The 20,043-nt window shown below is 38.0% G+C and overlaps 2 long non-coding RNA genes across 2 annotated transcripts; both read right to left on the bottom strand.

Moving 5' to 3' along the window:
- Positions 1–2,534: 2,534 nt before the first annotated feature.
- LOC130996055 (uncharacterized) lies at positions 2,535–4,018 on the bottom strand. The gene is made up of 2 exons (XR_009092375.1): positions 3,323–4,018; positions 2,535–2,972 (listed from the first exon to the last, which is right to left on the bottom strand). It is a non-coding gene; the product is annotated as an uncharacterized LOC130996055 (long non-coding RNA).
- Positions 4,019–14,119: 10,101 nt separating this feature from the next.
- On the bottom strand, positions 14,120–16,145 carry LOC130996054 (uncharacterized). The gene is made up of 3 exons (XR_009092374.1): positions 16,043–16,145; positions 14,748–14,809; positions 14,120–14,235 (listed from the first exon to the last, which is right to left on the bottom strand). It is a non-coding gene; the product is annotated as an uncharacterized LOC130996054 (long non-coding RNA).
- Positions 16,146–20,043: the final 3,898 nt, after the last annotated feature.

Raw genomic sequence — 20,043 nt, 5'->3', positions numbered from 1 at the left:
CATTAACAATTCACAAACCTGACTTAAAAACTAAAATATAATGACATGAACAGTTCACAAACCTGGCTTAATAAACTAAAATATATAACTATTAATAATTTAAAAATACGTACTCACATAAACATTATTAGAAGCACTATCCGTAACAACTTGCACCACATGATTTTCTCCCATGTTGGAAACTTAATGAAATATCATAATCCTAGTTTTGATGGTACCAAAATCAATAGGTTTCACTTGTAATAGACTAGAACTGTTCGAACTCAAGTGTTAGAGTTCTTTCTCTAGTTTAATTGTTGTTATGAAGACTGAAGACTGAAAAACGAAGGACTGAAGACTAAAGACTGAAGATGCCGACTGATGTAACGAATAAGGCAAAGTCAAATACTGATATTTGACTTATCAGTCGAAGGATCAGTTTCGACTGATTACTTAATGCGCGCCACGTGGATTCAGCGGACTGATACTAAAGTCAAGTATCAGTTAAACATTCTTCCTCGGACTGAACCTCTAAAGTTCAAAGGAAGCCACACACTCCAAAAGTACAGCCACATTAAATGCAGAGATCTCAGGATCGTCCTTTGTCTGCAGAGGCCATTCCTTTTGGTGATCACCTTTTCAGAGATGTCCCATCTCCTACTCTTCAAAGTAGCCATTCTCACCAAACAAGGAACCTCGAAGATTGAAGCCTCAGCCCAAGTTCAAATTACTCTCTAACGGAAGAAATCTTGATGACCAGCTCCACCAACGGATCTATTCAAGACGTCTCCTATAAATTACGCTCGAGGATCACTTCAATCTTCACCGATTCAACAACATAAGCTGAAACGCTGCCGAATTCGTTTCTCAGCAAAACCAAGCCTCCCCGAAGTTTGAATCGAAGAAGAGAATCACAAAGCCAAAAATCAGTCACTGCTGATTACATATATTCCCTTAGAACTTAGGCATATATTGTATATCCCAAGAATTGAGAGTTTGTTTCGAAAAGGAGCTCAGACCAGTGTTCTGTCTCCGTGAGATCTTAGTGCCCAGTGTGCGCTAGGAGTGAGAAATCCAACCCAGTGTGTTGGTGTAATACCCCGCCTCTTTATTAATCTTTAAGGATCATATAGATTATGATTTAAAGTTAATTCAGTGATCTGAATTAATATATATATATATATATATATATATATATATATATATATATATAGGGGAAGGCTAAAATAAAAACGCTTCTTAAAATATAAATTAGGAACCATTTTCAGCCCTTAGATCATCAAGATCTACGGTTGATTCATCACCTTGTTGGTTAAATTCATGGTCCTGAGTTCGAATCCCAAATGTAGCAAAAAATTATTTTTCGCAATTCATGCCTTTATACAGTTTATTCATGCGTATTATACATAAAATTCATGCATTTTTGTTGGTTTGTAATTCTTAAAATAAGGGTGGTTTATTGAATAACCGCCCCCTATATATATATATATATATATATATATATATATATATGGGGCCGCTCCAATGAGACCCCATAATTTTAGTGAGATCTAGGGCACGATCTGGTGTGTTTATTTTATCAATCCTATGGTTGATATTGTATCTGGAGGGTGATTTTTTTTCGCAGGGTTCGAATCCTGGAGGGAGCAGAATATTTTAAATTTTGTTATTCATCAGTATATACTGCATTGTTCATCAGTATATACGGCCCTGTTCATCAGTATATATGTCTTATTCATTACGAATTTTTTAAATTTTATTTTTCATCAGTATATACATCTTGTTCATTACATATACGTTTTGTTCATTAGTATTATATGTCTTATTCATTGTCCTAGTGTTTCACGAAAAATAGGGGGTCTCACTGGAGCGCGCCCCTATATATATATATATATATATATATATATATATATATATATATATATATATATAGGGTTGAGTTCAACAGAGAATTATCTTTATATTCATCATGAACAAATCTATATATTTTACGAACAGATCAACATAACTAATGAACAGACGTATTTAGTAAAAATATAGAAAAACTCGCCACCAGCAGGATTCGAACCCGGGGCAAATTGTTGTTCATGCGGTACATTGATATGTTCATTAAAATTATAAATCTGTTCGTTTTTATTTTACGAATTCTCTATTCTCCACAATATTTAGCTTCTCTGTTGAACCATTCTCTCTCTCTCTCTCTCTATATATATATATATATATATATATATATATATATATATATATATATATACGCGAGATCCAGAGTATGACTTAATTTATGCCTATTAACTACGCGTAACAACCGCTAGCAGATTATTGAGCAAGTCAATAATTATTGTCTTCAGATTAATAACTGACTTAGCAAAGTCATGTTATTTATTCATATGCAATTGAAATATTATTTTCTATTTATCAGGAGACGTAATTTATTCCGACTTGTGGAGCAGATTAAATCAAAGGATTTAATTTATATCTAGATACGCGCTTAATTAGCAGATACCAGTATTACCAGTATTTAATTGCAAGCAAGCGATTAAATAGCGAAGCAAAAGTTATGTAGACTGAAGGATTTAATTGTGGTAATTTATCACATTACATGGTACATCACATTCACCTACTCTATCAGCTACATCAAGCTTGTCAAAAGAAAACAATGCAACGTGCATACAACAGCCCCTCCCTCCTTTTTCCTGTGCAAAAGCCACGAATTCAGATCAAGCCATGCTCCCTCTGCTGCCAACTTTCAGCCAAGCCATACTCTTGGTACATGTAGGGGGTCAATCAGCCACCCTACGTTGCCCATCCCTTCAAAATACTCAAGTGTAGCCAACAACCATTTTCCATTATATCTCCAGCTAGCAAATTCGTATCTTTTTCTTTCTTAATGCATCTTCACTAAGAGAGGATTTTGATTCAGCTTCTAGCAGACTTAGAGAGGTAAGAGTGGCTAACTCCTTCACCATTTCTTTCTTGAGTTCAGTCTGAAATTGCTAAACAAAACATAGCACAACAGAGAGCCAAAAGAACAAACATTCAAGGTATTTACTATATCAGTATGTTCTCTTCCACGTTACATGCTTCACACGCATCAAATCCATGCTTCAGTATATATGTATAAATACGGAGTAATTAGAGGAATGCACAATCTTTTATTTCGAGACTGACGCTATGTGAATTTCCATATAACAAAGTAGCAATATGAACCAAAACCACACCACCTAGTCTAAATTCTTGCTTTATCGAATTGAATAATAGAATGTCAAGGCTTTGAGAGATTTATGAACACTAGGGTATCAAAACTAGAAGAAAGACCCTAGCTTGCTTAACTGAGATGTAGTACCTGAGTTGGAGAGAATGTCGGAACGGTGGCTGCCCTGTTTTGAGGAGGCGGAGTGGCCGTCGGCGACAGTGAGGCTTCCAGAGAGGCGTGCACAACAGAGGAGCAGGCGACGATTCACGGAGACTTGAGAGCCGACGTCGACTTCCGAAGGCGTGCAGCGGCGCTTGGTAACGACAGCCCACATGGGCCTATTACTCATCGGGAATCAGGGAGAATCCGTTGGGACCCCGTGACGGTGGCAACTCAGGGAGCCGGAGCCGGAGCCGGTAGCACGGCGGACGGACTCTAAGAGAGGCAGCAACGGTTCCGCCTGAATCAGCAGAGAGCTAGGGCTCGTTCCGAAAGGGGGAAACTAGCATGTGCATTTCGGTGAGAGAGTAAGAGGTAGAGTGAGCGACGATCTCGCCGATCCTTCTGAGAAGAGAGCAGACGACACGAGCCGGTCACTGCTCGCCGGAAATCGAAAGCAGCAGCGATGATTTTGATGAGAGCGTTAGGGCTCATTTCGAAAGGGGAAACCAGGGCACGATATGAGAAAGGAATTGGAATTGAGAGAAAAGAGAGAGAGAAGAGCAGATGTGACGGGGAAGCAGCGCCGGTGACCGGCGTGACGGCGACCTCGCCGGTCTTCCAGATGCGGCGGCTTTCTCAAAGGGGGAGAGAGGAATTGAAAGAGAAAGTGTGGAGAATGAAGGCTACGTACAAGGAAATTTGGGTGCACTAATTCCAAATGGGCTGCTATACTTGGGCCAAGTTTTACTTAAAAGAATAAGAGATGGAGTTGGGCCTCTGCACATATTCCAGTTGGGCCGTATTTAGAGATCAGGATTTAATGGAGATGGGCTGACTTATTTGAGAGCTATATATTTCAGCTGGACCAGAGTTAGAGTGAGCCTATTTTATTATTTTCGACTGCCCTATGTTGCTCCCATTTAATAATTTAGCTGCCTTATTATTATATTTAGCCGATTAAAGACCAGCCTAGATTAATCTATTAATTGAATTTAGTTAATTCTAATTATGGATTAATTTAGAACGAGGTTATTAATTAGTAAGGGAGTTAGCACACGCTAAGATGAATGGATTAATTAAGATTAATAATCCAATCTCATGAGACGAGCCTTAATCCAATAGTTTGGATTATTATTAGCGAAAAATGAGTCATGCATAGTTAAATTACGCATTCTCATTATTAGAGATTCTTACTTGAGCAATGTCTTACTTTATATTCTCGCAATTAAGGTCAAACGCGAGAATGAGAGCTACTCAAGGAGTTACAACACCTTAACAAATGTTTGCTATCAGGTGGGCATTTCTTACGCGTAAAATGAAAATGCTATTGAAGAACTATGCAACTTTCATGCTTTAAAATGCAAAATTAGATTTTCAAATGAGTTATGCTTTATTATGCTTAAATGAGTTAAACTTTATTTCTCTTTATTATCTACGCTTGTCACGCTTTAATAATTTACGCTATGCTATTTACGCTTAATTATGGCTTAAATTTTTATAATTTATTATTTATGCTTTGTTACGCTTTTAAGTGATTTTCGCTTAAGTGAGTTACGCTTTGTTACGCGCCTACGTGGTTCACGCTTTGTTACGCTTTGATGCTTTACGCTTATTATTTAACGCCTATATAAGTTACGCTTTAATGCTTTATGCTTATTATCTAATGCTTATTTGATGCTAACAAGATCGATTCCTGAGCGGATAGCTATCCTGCCAGGACTTATATACACAATGCGACTGTGAGTCAATGAGAGGGTTGGCCGGTCAAATGTCCGTTGAGGGAGGCCTCCCTCAACGGTACGATGCTAGCGTCTGTTGGGGGAAGCCTCCCTCAACAGTACGATGCCGTGTCCGCTGAGAGAGGCCTCTCTCACGGCGCGATGCCTGTGTTCGTTGAGGAAGACCTTCCTCACGACACGATGCTTATTAATATGACTTTCGATGATGAAGAATGCACTCACGCTATTTTATGGATTTGGAAATGTTTAGTAAGCAAATGATTTGAAAGAAGGCTCATGTCTCTTATATGATGTTGTGGTTTGTTAATAAAATATTAAGTTTATATTTTAGTTTTGGCAACTGCCCACTAAGTATTTTTGTACTTAGCCTTGCATATGTTTATGAATGTGCAGGTTGAGCTGTGATGATGAAGTGTTGCTGAGTGGAGCTTTTGTCGAAATTAGAATAGGCTCAGAAAGGATATATGTCTGCATACATGTATCTCAGGCATGCCTTCCGCTGCAAACACTGATTATGTTTTAGTAAAGTCTATACTATGCCAATTACTCTTCAAGAATCATTTAACACTTACTCGAGTTCATCGAGAATCCTTTTAATTATAACCGTCAATCCTTCAATGTCTCAAATTTTATTTTAAGAATAAATGCTAGATAGAAATGTCTATAATCGAGTTATGAATGAGTCGAATGTGTCCCTTCTAACCCCGCTTCTTAAATCCCTTCCCTAGTCACGATTTCCCGGATTAGCTATCCTTAGTTAAGGCCGGTCGTGATAGTTGGTACGGAAGATAGGCTCTTCAGTTGTTTCGGTTTATTGTGCACCCGTAAGCACACGCATCGGTTTGCTGTGCATCCGGAAGCACATGCCCAGTGAAGTTGTTGGTCTAATCAATCGACCGTGGATGTAGGAAGTGTTTTCTGAACCACGTAAAAATCTCTGTGTTATTTACAGCTTTCAGTATTTACCTTCTTACTTGTGCTCTTACTTTCCTAAACTGAAAACTGATTAATTGCAAAGAGAAACTTAACTACTAACAACGTGATTAATATCACAGGCTATTTCGAAACAAAAGTTTTCCGCTGCGTGTGTTATTAGTCTAACTGATTTATTTTCAGATAGTCGGTAAGATTCATAACATCTCTCTGTTTAACAAACTCGACTGAAGCCTTACGTGTATCAGTTAAAGTCTTTGACTTAACTGATAACTCTTTACTGAAGAGTATTCAGTATCAGTCGTCAACCTTGTTTTGACAAAACTCTTTTCACTAAAAAGGTTGAGTCAATTTGTATTTAATGTTTTATTTTCGAAAAATAGCTTATAGGTGTATTCCCTCCCCCCCATACACCTATTCGAGACCCTCCGAACCTAACATCCCACCTTTTGAATGAATTTGTCTAACAGCTCAAACATCTTCATCCGAGTGTGAGAATATTCAAAAACATCAACAGACTTCAAGGACATGCTTCCCTTAGGCGTATTCACTAAAAATTTGATGAGTGGTCTCCCTTTTTTATCCCTCCATCCATCACTCATCAATGTGCATCCATACTTCGCCTTCTGTTCTTCATGCTCTTTCAAGATCAACTTTGTAAGTTCAGACTCCATTTTCAAGCAAGGAACTCATACCTCATCAAAACTTGTAGGTTTCATATCGGGTCTGTATTGCCTTATAGCTTCAATCATCGGCTTGAAACTATCGTATTGGACCACATTGAATGAAATACATGCCTCATACATCCACCTTGAAAACTTTTGAACGGCATCATCTCTTAATTTCTTTTGAGCTTCTTCAAATTGTGATTGTGAAGTTTTGGAACTCTTCGCATTTGGTAGATTCTGGTAGATTAGATCCAAACAATCAATATTTCGTGGTTTCTTCAAGGCTATAGAATTTGTAGATGCCTCGACTAATGAACGTTTTCCATGAGATTGTGTCTGTGAAACCTCTTCTTCATCATCTTCGTCTTTTTCCATGTTAGCTATATCATCAAAGTGAGGAATTGCATCCATCAATGTTGTTGCGTTCTTTTTTTTCTTCAAAATGATCTTTCATCTCTTGTCAGATCGTAGGAGAAATAATCTTAAAGGTTGTTGCGTTTCTATAGCCTCCGGCTAAATGCTCTTTTAGCCTTGTTATCCCTCCTTTGAATACTTTAGTGCAATAATTGCATCTAACAATTTTAGTATTATTTGGTTCGACCATAGTTCCATATAACAATCCTATATCCTTTGTTTTTTTACTAGTTGAACTTGCCATAAAATATGAGAATATGAGATGAGCCTGAAAAGATCAGAAAGAATAAGTGCAGAATGGTTTCTGAATAGAGACACGATTTCTGAATAAAGACATAAACGAAAGAAAATAAGATTTGAGAGACTGAATGCAGTTGGATTGGAGACTTTGGACGATCAGACTTCACTTAAAGACTTAAGTTATAAGTATATAACTTAAAACCCTAATTAAATATTGGATATTGGAGAGTCTGAATGAAGTTGGACTGTTGGAGTAGTAATGGACAATCAGGCTTTCTGAATCCAGGATTAAACCCTAATTAATAAATATTAAAAGACCTCAAGCCAAGCCCATGTAGTATTTAATAGCCCATGCAGAAGACTTCTCAATAGCGCGCTATTTAGTGCGATGCGTGATCAGTGACTAACCTCTGCATCACGATGCGGTACGATATCAATGCGTGATGCACCGCGATGCGCGATCGTGAGCGCGATTAATAACTATGGGTTCAACGATTTCGATTAGAAATGGAACCTCTACCTACAGGCCGAGAACCGCCAGTTTCAAGTCTAAACTGGCAGTTTATTGAGGAACCGTAATCGTCCCATCTGAGTAGGGAGAAAGATCTGGATAAGTCTCGAAATCGACAGTTAAGGGTCCGATTTGAACCGATAGATTTTTTGTTTTTATTTTTTATTTTTTTATAACATTTAGTTTGAGCATTGTCTATGTTGCAGAACATTTAGTATTTAGTATTTTGTATATATGTTTCATTTTTTATCTTGTAGCCCTAGTTTTCCCTATATATATGTGTGTGGGAGGTCTCTTGTATTTTGTACACTGAACATAATAAATTATTCTTCTCCGCTCCTATATCTTCATATTTTACCATTTTACTTGGTATCAGAGCACGTGAATCTTTGCCCTATTTTTTTCTGTGCGCCGCCAGTTAGGGTTTCACTTCTACCGCTGCTGCGGTCTGATTTTCGTTCTGTCGCCGCTCTACTTTATTGTTGTTGCTTTCTTTTTCTGCTTTGCCTAGGGTTTCGCTTTTATGCCCTTCTATTATCATGTTTGATGATAAATCTATTGCTTTAAGAACCATCATTAAATTGAATGGTTTCAATTATCTGTTATGGTCTCGTACTTTTATGTTATTTTTAGGATCTCAGAAAAAATGACATCATGTTTTATCTGTTGGCCTTACTAGTACAAATCCTAAATATAATGCATGGAGTGCCGATGATTGTTCTATTATGACTTGACTTCTCAATAGCATGGATGAATTTTTAAGTAAAAATATCATGTTCCTGGATACTGCCAAAGCTATGTGGGATACTTTAAACGATATGTATTCCAATGACAAGAATGTATCTCTTGCGTTCATGTTGTATGAGAAACTCATTTCTAAGAGAAACTCATTTCTCATACACAAGATGGCCAGTCTATCAACTACTATTTTTCTATTCTTAAGATGATTGCTGATGAATCCCATCTATCATCCTTCATCTTGTGATGTTGTGACACGAGTGACTCAGTGGGAGGAATTTATGGTTGCAAAATTCATGTCTGGTTTAGATGCTAATCTTCGATCGGTTCGGGACAACTTATTGGCAAGTGATAAAATTTTCACGTTATCTAATGCTCTCTCTCGTGTTTTGCGTGTCACCACAAGTCGTACTGAGACCACTTCTTCCGATACTTCTGCTATGTTTGCTCGAGGTCGGGGTCGTGGTGATGGTCGAGGTCATGGTGGTGGTGGTTGTGGAATTGATATTGACAAAGATGCTCATAGCTACTCTCATTGTGATCGTAAGAAATGCCCACCTGACATCAAAGATTTGTTAAGGCACTGTGACTCCTTGAATAGTTCTCACTCTCATGCTTGACCTTGTGGACGTTTCGTGTTTGGTTGACTGTTGTGCTATTGAGTTCAATGGGTAGAAACTCTCGAAGAAGTCTGGCAGCAGCTTCAAATAAACACTCTTTCTTTATTATTGATGGTGCATAAAGAAGTGAAGGCAAATTGTTGGGTGAAATTATAAAGGGGTGGAGTTGGTGGTTGAATGCCCCCAACATGTACCTTGGCATGGCATAAAGTTGAATAGGGAGCTGCATATCTAGGCTAGTGTCGTGGGGAAGGAAGGAAGAAAGTTGATTTTGTGCTATTTCTTGTACTTGTATTTTCTTCTCCTCGAGCAATAGTGTAGTAAAGGTAGGGAGTAGGAAGGGATAGTGATTTGTAAATATAAAAGTTGTGATGTGATCAAAATAAAATCCTTTTGTATTGCTACATAACTTATCTGTAATTCTAACTCCAGATCTTTCTGATTTTTGCTCGTTCCAGAGTCTTACGAATTAAAATCTAATTTAATTCATTCTATAAGCCGAAAATAATCACGACTTAATATAAATATAAAATAATATATTTCTATAATATATAATTAATAACATGACTTTGTTAAGTCAGTTACTAATCTAGACAAAAAGAATTATTGACTTGCTCAATAATCTGATTGTGCGTAGCTAGACATAAATAAAATCATCTGCTTTGGGTCTTTTACTTCTCTTGATTCAGATAACTGAATTCACTTTATCGGATAATCATAATCTGTATGATCAATATTTGGAAGGTGCAACTATAATTATTGCATTTACTGGGCTTAATCCGTAATTTAAAAGGGCAGGTTGCTACACCTCCCTCTCAATCGACCTCCACTCCAGCGTTGCACACACAATGCACATACATACACCTCTTTTTCTCAAAAATTAAAATGAAATAAGTTTGGAGCGCTGAGACCAGAGTCACACCGGTGGACGACAACACCACTTTCTTTTTGTTTTTTCTTTTTATTTTTTAGATCTTTTTTATAATTTCAAATTTTAAATTAGGTATTTAGTTAAAAAACACAAATATCAAAATATATTTAACTACCCGACATGTATACCGTTCGGGTATGGGTTAAATCAGGTATATATTACTTGATACCCAAATTGAAATAGAGAAATCTACAAATACTCTACTCCATTTATATTAAGTTTTAACTATAAATTATTGCATTAGCTTTTTTTTTGGGAAAATTATTGTATTAGCTTAAAGTACAAATATATAGATTCACAAGCTCTTTGCTTAGATGCAAAACCCCATAAAAGCAAACGAACAAAATAGAAAATATAAAAAGAATTATATTATTAAGTGCTTTAATTTAATGTGTTGGAAAAATTATAAATGTTTTGATTTGATACCAAAACCCCATGTTGATGATATGCCTGATGATTTATACTAATAGTCTAATAGACTACAACTCACTTGTTAGAGAGTATGTTTTTTATGTTTACAGATTCTCAACTTGAAGGATCAGCAAATGCAAAACTCTAGCTGTAAGGCATGATACATAACTCCAGAAGTCCTAATCTAGCTGAGCGAAGTAAAGCTGAAGCTGATGATCACTGACAACTCACTCATTTCAAAACCTTAGTTGATCAAATGCCACATCAACCTTAATTAAGTCAAAGCATTTAAAGCCAAAGTCAACCTGCGACTTTGATATAGACAAAGGACGAGATGTTTAATGCAAAGGATGAGTCATTTATTGCGGATCCCATAAAATCTGAAGAATGGTGCAGGCAAGTACAGTACTTATCAGAATGTCAGAAAATAACAGTATGATGTTGCAGAAGCCTGAAAACGACATTTCAAGGATCAAATGGGAAGATTTCTACGTGTACGCAGCTCAAGTTTTGAAGATGTTCTCTCCAACGGAACTATTAATAACTGGGTGTATAAATATCTCATCACTCCCACCAGAAGAGGTACCAGAAACATGGCACATTTGAATTTTCAAGCAATCAAGTTCAAACTCTTACTTCACACGAACTCAACGATTTACGAATAAGGGAATCAAGGGCGGAGCTAGGCCCCCGACGACAAGGGGGCATAATTTTTACCCTTATATTTTTTAGTTTTTAGTGGGGCAAGATTTAAATATTTTTGTAATATTATACTCCAATATAATGTATTTAGAGGTAACTTTAGAAAATTAAGGTGGGGTAATAGCCACACCATTATTCTATGTGGCTCTGCTAGTGAAGGGAATTTTATCATTGTTTAAGTGTTTTCTTCTAGGATTTCAAAATCTAATTTTCATAGATTTCCAATAAACATTCCCTTAGTCTCTAGGTCATTTGTATTGGTAATCTGAAGCTTAGATTCGAACACACTGAAAATCTTATACTATTCTTCATTGTAACAGTGTGTTCTTAGTTGGAAATCCACCTTCAAACACTCACCCCTTGTAAAAGATATGTGTCGTTGTTAGGAGTTTGTAAGCAAGTAAGATACAAGTTCGTAGTCTGAAAGTTGAAGTTGTAATCGGAAGCGTCCGAGTATATCGCAAGTAACACGACACGACCGCATAACTCATGGATCAACATAACGCCATTTGCTGGTCAAGCTGACTTGTAGCTTTAACAACAAGGGAACCAAAGTTAATGGATTCATCTGTAACCGAGGCTTGTGGACGTAAGAGGGTTATCTCTGAACCACGTTAAACTGTTGTGTGCTTTACTTTCAGTATTTACTTCAAGTATTCTTAAATTGTCATTCATCAGCACAAAACAATTCAACATTGCAAAACTCAGCTTATCATTTTCAGCATACTTTTTTATCAGTTGACTCAAACAAATGATCATACTGAACACTGACTATGCTAAAACTTGAACACTTAAAGATTTTAACAAACACGCGAGTAGCTTAATCACTACATTTCACACAATATCAGTTGTTAGTCCAATTAATCAGCTTTTAAGCAATCAGTAAGATTGCTAACTGATCATTCTAAGTTGGACAAGTTTTATCCTGGACTATTAGTCAGCTTACTCAGCTTGGTGAGTCATCTAAGTTAATCTATTCGTTATCTGATCTCATCTTAAACTACTATAAATGAAAAGTTTGTAACTGGTCTATTCATACACTACTAAACGTACTTGTTCACGACCGACGTATTGGATAACTTAATAATTCCATTATGTAATTTGATCCCTAAAATATATAGTCCAGCTTCCTTTTATACAAAATGAAAATAGTACTTGTCTGAGAATTGAAAATCCTTATCAATCAATATGATGATCTAACAATTGATGGAATAGAAAATTGACGCATTTTATTTTATTTTATAGAATTGCAAAAAAAATATTGAAAATTTTGCAAACAACTTATAAAACAGTTCATTTGTGTTACAGACACCAAAATAAGGGCATATGATCAAATAATCACAGCTCTGGATTTTGAGAAGTAATCCTCAAAATTGGATTGCGGTCTCCCGTCTCCCTATCTCCACTACTACCAGGGATGTCAATCCAGCCCGAAACCTGTGGGCCGACCCGAATAACCCAACAAAATCAGAGGGTTATGGTTGAAAAATCGCAACCCGATTATAAATCGGGCTAGCCCGTTCGGGCTGGCGGGTTGAAATGGGCCAGCCCGTCGGGTTATCGGGCCAGCCCGTTGGGCTACTATTTTTTTTAATTGAATTTTAAAATACATTAGAGTTTGTCGGGCCAGCCCATTGGGCTACTTATTTTTTTTTAATTGAATTTTAAAATACATTAGAGTTTATGCTTTTAGGGTATGAGATTTTTTTTTTAGATGCTTTTTTTTCTTTAATTTCAAACTTTTGTTGAATATTTTATTTTTATTTTTTTAACAAAGTTGAACATTTTATTATTATTAACTTATTTTATATAGTCTCAAAACAAAACTTATTTTATATGTTATGTAATCTTGAATATATTATGTTTTTGCATTTCATGTTTTACTATATAATTTATATCTTTAATATCTATGTATATTTTATACATTATACATTAGATCATTAAGAATAATAAAATATAAATGATAATTTTATTTTTACGCCTTTAACTTGATTAGCCCGATGGGCTAGCCCGAAACCCGAATGTTTAGGGTTAGGGTTGAAGATTTACAACCCGAAAAAATCTCCAGCCCGATTAGCCCGCACCCGATTAACCCAGAACCCAATAAGGCTAGCCCGAAAATTCGGTGGGCTGGCCCGATTGACATCCTTAACTACTACAATTTCACTCATAGAAAAAAAACTTAATTAATAAAAAATCATTTGTAAGTTTAACGAAATACAATGATTTTAGTAAAAAATATGTTCTAGCATTAATTGAGCATTTTTAAATCGCGATATGATGATGATCACATGAAATGCCAATATTAGGAATTTTATTTTTTTTTATAAAAACGTGTCGGAAAATAGAAGAAATATCCTATTCCAGTTTTGATGATCTCAAAACTCTTAGATTTATTTTCTCAATTCTTGTTTGAACTCAACTGTTAGAATTCAATCTTTTAGCTAGAATGAAGGTGACTGTTTACTGAAGTCTCTCGATGACGAAGACCGAAGAAACTGAAGACTGAAGACTGAAGACTTTGAAGATCAAAGCTAGACTGAAGACTGAACAACTGAGGGAAAGATACTGGTGATTCAAATGACAACTCAACTGAAGTCAACGACTGATCAAGCAAAGGACAAAAGCACAACTAATTCTTAAGTTCTATGTCACGACCAGACCTAATTAAGGATAATTAAGCCGGGGAAACCATGACTAATGGAGGGAGATTAGAAGCGGGGTAGAAAGGGGAATAATCAAACAAGAAAGGATCACATTTCATCATTTAACAAAAGGAATATTTATAATATAACAGAAGTTTAGTCGTATAGACTTAAATAACTAGTAAGTTCAGATATCTCTGACTTAGCCAAATAGCATAAAACTTCTGAGTACGCAGCGGAATAAGGTTCTGATTACATGTATGAAGACATGTAACCCTAGAGTTCATTAATACATAATAAGACAAAATAATCCCGCTCGTCACTTCATCACCATCGGCAACTGCTCAATCTGCACATTTAGAAATATATGCAGGGCTTGAGTACAAAAGTACTCAGTGGCACATATGCCTAAGTATAAAAATACATGCTTCAAAACTGTAAATTGTCATGCCATCATAAACAGTACAGCAAGGGAGTTTTTCGCTAAAAGGCCCAAGCTTACTAAATTCATTTGTGATTCTTAAAGTTCGACTGCAGTCTAAGTTCTCTTGTAATCTATCATATCTGGAACTTTGTGCCGGAGAGGTGGCCACCTCTCACGGTCACTTGACCGGCCAACCCGCTAGATGACTCACGGTCACTGGTGTACACTAACCCTGGCAGGATAGCTATCAACTGCTCAAGACCCGAATTCGATTATATAACTGGCAAAGCCACATCAGATAGATATCATACTAAAATTGAAACATTTATGGCAAGACAACAATTGAAATAATTTTCAGATCAATGATTTTGTAATGAAATATCTTGTTCAAATGTAACATTAAATTCATTTGATATATATATGAAAGTAATGCCCACCTGATTACCAAACTTTGCTATAGCTCAATGACTTCTTAACTGGCTCTTACTCTCGCCTTAACCTTTATTGCGAGAACATAAAATAAGATATAGCTCGAGTAAAAATCCTCAATTATTGAGAATGCGTAAAGTAACTATGCATGACTCATATTCCGTTAGTAATAATCCAACTATACGATCAAAGATCGTCTTATGAGATCAAATTATTAATCTAAATCAATCCACTCATCTTAGGATTTGCTAAACCGCTTATTAATCTCATAACCTCGTTTTAAATTAAATCCATAATTAGAAATGATTGAGTCTAATTAATGAATTAATAATTCTAGAGTCGATTCTACTTGGGCTCAACAAATAATAAGAAAATCTGATTGTCAATTGGGAGCAACATAAGACAACCCAATTAAAATAAAAGAAACTGGGCCCAATCAATTAAATCTGCAGCCCACATAATTTAAAGAATTGGCCCAAAGAAAATAAAATACAAGACCCAAATGAATTAATAAAAGGCCCAAATCACAGCCCAAATACTAAAATAAATAAAGCCCAAAGAATTGGCCCAACTCCATCTTCTTCTCCCTCAAACACGGTCCATACTATTCTCTCACCCACACAATTTCAGATCTCTTTCTCTTCAAAGAAACGCACACACAGACAAACATCTCACCCTCTCACGCGATCTGCCGCCGCCGCCTGAGACCCGCGAAGGATCCGGCGCAACCGCCGCCGACAGGTGTTGCTGTTGCCGCTGCTGTCTGAGATCGGTGGTCAAAACGCCTGCTGGAGGAACGCCGCCGCCGTTAGCTCGTCCGAAGTCGCCGCCAACTACCGCTGCTGTTTCGCCGGAGTCGCGGCCTGGAGCTGCTGCAGCTCGTTCGGTGGTCAGTGGCTCGTTGGAGGAGCGCCGCCGTCGGTCGCTGCTGTTGACAGCAAGAGCCCGGCAGCCGCCTCTCCCGGAGCCGCCGTCGCCGTGAGTCGCAGAGCTCCGACAGTCCACTACCCTCTCAATCCATTTAATCGATTCTCAATCGGACAAGGCAAGGTGAAATCTTCTTGTTTTGCTTACATCTCAAATTATGCTCGTTTACTCCTATGTAATCTGTCACTTGTTCATGATCGCATAGTTGGGTGTTTACTAAGTTCAAGATGCTTATAACTTGCTATCTAGAGTGCATCAGATTGTGAAACTTATGATCTCTCTACTGTACGACATATCTTCCCTATTTGATGCAGATGAACTGTGATATGTAAGATATGGATGTGAACTGAATTGAATATTAGGATAGCATGATTACCTTGAATGTTTGTGCTTTTGGTTGGCTGCGGTGATGTTGAGTTCAATGAGAAGATAGCTGAAAACAAATTGTGTATTTTGTTTGCTTAACAATGCAGGAGGAACTTAGGAAGAAACTGGAGAGGATCAGGTCAATCTTACCTCTCGAATCTTGCAGCAATTATGACAACTTCCTCAAGCTGTTGATGCGTAAAGAGAGAAGGATTTGGTGGGTGATATAATAAGGAGTGAAGTTGGTGGCTGTAAAGGGAGGAAAGCATGGCTTTTGGTGGTTGAAGAGGTGGGGAGCAAAGGATGGTGGCAGCACACTTATTTCTTTCCACTAACTTTAATGATTTTCCTTTATTGCTTTAATGATTTTCCTTTATTGATTCCTTGTCGGCTGATGGTATTAAACAAGGAATGGTGTTGCATTTGATGTGTAGTAATGTGGGATATGGCTGAAGTAAAGCTCTTGCCTCTTGGGAATTATAAACTTGTAGTACAGTAACGCGCTTAATGAAATACTAATCTTGAATTCTTACTAATGTAGCGTATATATATATACTCGCACGATATTTGATTTCTTGCTTGCTAGCATCGATGGACTGTAAAATAAATCTAAATTAAATCCGTAGATTTAATTCTCCTCACAAGCCGGAAATAATCCACGACTTAAGTAATTATAAATAATAGAATCGATAGTCTCATCTCGCTTAATTAATTAACGTGACTTTGCTAAGTCAGTTATAATTCTGAAATAATAGCATTGACTGCTTTAACAATATAAATTCAGGATCATAAGCTGAATTCATATCAGGATAATAACCGGTTTCATTCACTGATGAAAAAAAATAATAACACGAAATACTGGATTTAATATACATAAAAGAGCGGGTCACTACATACTACCCCTCTTAACAAAAATTTCGTCCCGAAATTTGCATATCTCTGCTAAAACAGTTCGGGGTATTTCTCCTTCATCTTGTCTTCTAGTTCCCACGTGGCTTCTTCTTGTCCGTGATGTCTCCATAAGACTTTCACTGATGTGATTGCCTTATTTCTGAGTTGTTGCACTTTTCGGTCTAGAATGGCTTCAGGTCTTTCTTCGTAGCTCAAGTCTGGGCTAAGGATCATTTCCTCTTGGTGGATCACATGCTTTGGATCGAAAACGTATTTTCTGAGTTGTGATACGTGGAAAACATTGTGAACGTTTCCAAAGCTTGGCGGTAACGCCAACCTATAGGCTACTGGGCCTATTCTCTCCAAAATCTCATAAGGTCCTACGAATCGGGGCCTAAGTTTTCCCTTGACACCAAACCTAGTTATCCCCTTGGTAGGAGATACCTTTAGGAAGACCTTGTCTCCTATTCCAAACTGTAATTCGGTTCGGCGTGCATCAGCGTAAGATTTCTGTCTATCTTGCGCCTCCTTTATTCGCCCTCTGATTTGGCGGACTATTTCAACCATCTCATTGACCATGTCTGGTCCTAAAACTTTTCTCTCACCCACTTCATCCCAATAAAGCGGTGATCTACATTTTCTTCCATATAATGCCTCATATGGTGCCATGTCAATGGTCGCCTGGTAGCTATTGTTGTAGGCAAACTCAATCAGCGGCAACACTGATTCCCAACTTCCACCCCTGTCTAACACCACTATTCTCAACATGTCTTCGAGAGTCTGAATTGTCCTTTCCGACTGCCCATCTGTCTGCGGGTGGAAAGCGGTGCTGAAATTTAGCCTCGTGCCTAACTCCTTTTGTAAGCTCATCCAAAATCTAGAAGTAAATTTTGAGTCTCGGTCTGAAGTGATCGACACGGGCACGCCGTGTAAGCGTACAATCTCTCGAACATACAACTGAGCTAGCTTGTCTGACCCGTGTGTGATCGGAATTGGTATAAAATGAGCACACTTTGTGAGTCGATCCACTATTACCCAAATGGCAGTGTTTCCTTTCCTTGTCTTGGGCAAACTGGTCACAAAATCCATTGCTATGTGCTCCCACTTCCATTCTGGAATTTCTAAAGGTTGCAATTTTCCATATGGCCTTTGGTGTAAAGCCTTCACTTGCTGGCATGCTAGGCATCTCTCTACAAATGATGTTATGTCTCGTTTCATGCCCTCCCACCAAAAATACTTCTTCAGATCATGGTACATCTTAGTGCTGCCTGGGTGGGCAGTATAAGGGGTATCGTGAGCTTCACTCATGATTTTATCTTTAAGCTCCTCGTCGTGGGGAATACATATTCTTTCCTCGAAGAAAATAGCGTTATCCGATGTTTCCCTATAGTTCTTGAGATCTCCTTTCCTTATTGCTTATCGAAGCTTTTCCATTTTATCGTCCTTTCTTTGTGCTTCTATTATCATTTTCCTCAAGTTGGGTATCGTTGCAACAACGCTTGCTATAGTTTTCGGTGGTTTAACCACTTCTATGCTCATTTTTCCAAACTCCTTGATGAGCTCATTCTTTTGGGTGACGAGATATCCCAACCTAGATTGAGTCTTACGGCTCAATGCATCAGCTACTACATTGGCCTTACCCGGGTGGTAGTTAATACTGCAGTCATAATCCTTTACTAGTTCGAGCCATCTCCTTTGTCTCATATTAAGGCTCTTTTGCTCGAAAAAGTATTTCAGGCTTTTGTGGTCCGTAAATATCTCGCACCTAACTCCATATAGGTGATGTCTCCAAATCTTCAGTGTGTGTACCACTGCAGCCAATTCTAGATCATGGGTCGGATAGTTCAGTTCATGTGGTCTAAGCTGTCGCGACGCATATGCTATCACTCTTCCTTCTTGCATCAGCACGCAACCAAGTCCATTTTTGGACGCGTCTGTGTAGATCACGTATTCCTTGTCAGCTGTTGGAACGGCTAACACTGGTGCCGTAGTTAACTTTTCCTTGAGTTCTTGGAAGCTCTTCTCGCACTCATCTGTCCAAGAAAATTTTACCCCCTTCCTGAGTAGTTGCGTCATTGGCCTTGCGATTTTGGAAAATCCCTCTATGAACCTCCGGTAGTAACCTGCCAATCCTAAGAAACTTCTTATCTCATTAGGGTTAGTAGGTGGTCTCCATTCGCGCACTGCTTGCACTTTCTCAGGGTCCACTTTAATCCCTTCTGACGACACAATATGGCCTAAAAATGTGACTTCGCTGAGCCAAAACTCGCACTTGCTGAATTTGGCATAAAGGCGCTCCGTCCTCAACGTTTCTAGGACAATTCTCAGATGTTCCTCATGGTCTTTCTCGTTCTTCGAGTAGATCAGGATGTCATCTATGAATACCAAGACAAATTTGTCTAAGTACGGATGGAACACTCGATTCATGAGGTCCATGAACACGGCTGGCGCGTTGGTTAGCCCGAATGGCACAACTACAAATTCGTAGTGGCCATACCTAGTTCGAAACGCCGTCTTAGGTACGTCTTCTGGTCGAATCTTCAGCTGGTGATAACCAGACCGCAAATCAATCTTCGAGAACACGCTTGCTCCCTTGAGCTGGTCGAAGAGGTCATCTATCCTTGGTAAAGGATATTTGTTCTTGAGTGTCACTTTGTTCAGTTCTCTATAGTCTATGCACATTCGCAATGTGCCATCCTTTTTCTTCACGAAAAGTACGGGTGCACCCCAAGGTGATACACTTGGCCTAATGAATCCAAGATCCAAAAGTTCTTGCAGTTGTATCTTGAGTTCTTCCAACTCTTTAGGAGCCATTCGGTATGGTGCCTTCGAAATGGGAGCTGCCCCGGGCTCCAAATCAATGGTAAACTCAATTGGTCTGTCCGGTGGTGGCCCTGGCAGAATCTCTGGAAATACATCTGAAAAGTCCCGTACAATTGCTACATCTTCTATGCTCCTTTCAGTTCCCAGTTCTCCGTGCAAGTATACGAGGTAAGCTGGGTATCCCTTATTCATCATTTTCGTTGCTTGGAGGGCGGAGATGATCATCTTTCTTCTTCCCATACTAATTCCGTGGAAATGTGACGGCTCCCTTCCTGGGGATCGGAATGATATCCGTCT

The sequence above is a fragment of the Salvia miltiorrhiza genome, chromosome 7 (genome assembly GCF_028751815.1).
Source record: "Salvia miltiorrhiza cultivar Shanhuang (shh) chromosome 7, IMPLAD_Smil_shh, whole genome shotgun sequence".
In the NCBI taxonomy this organism is placed as follows: Eukaryota; Viridiplantae; Streptophyta; class Magnoliopsida; order Lamiales; family Lamiaceae; genus Salvia; species Salvia miltiorrhiza.
This window is presented reverse-complemented; position numbering and strand designations above follow the sequence as displayed.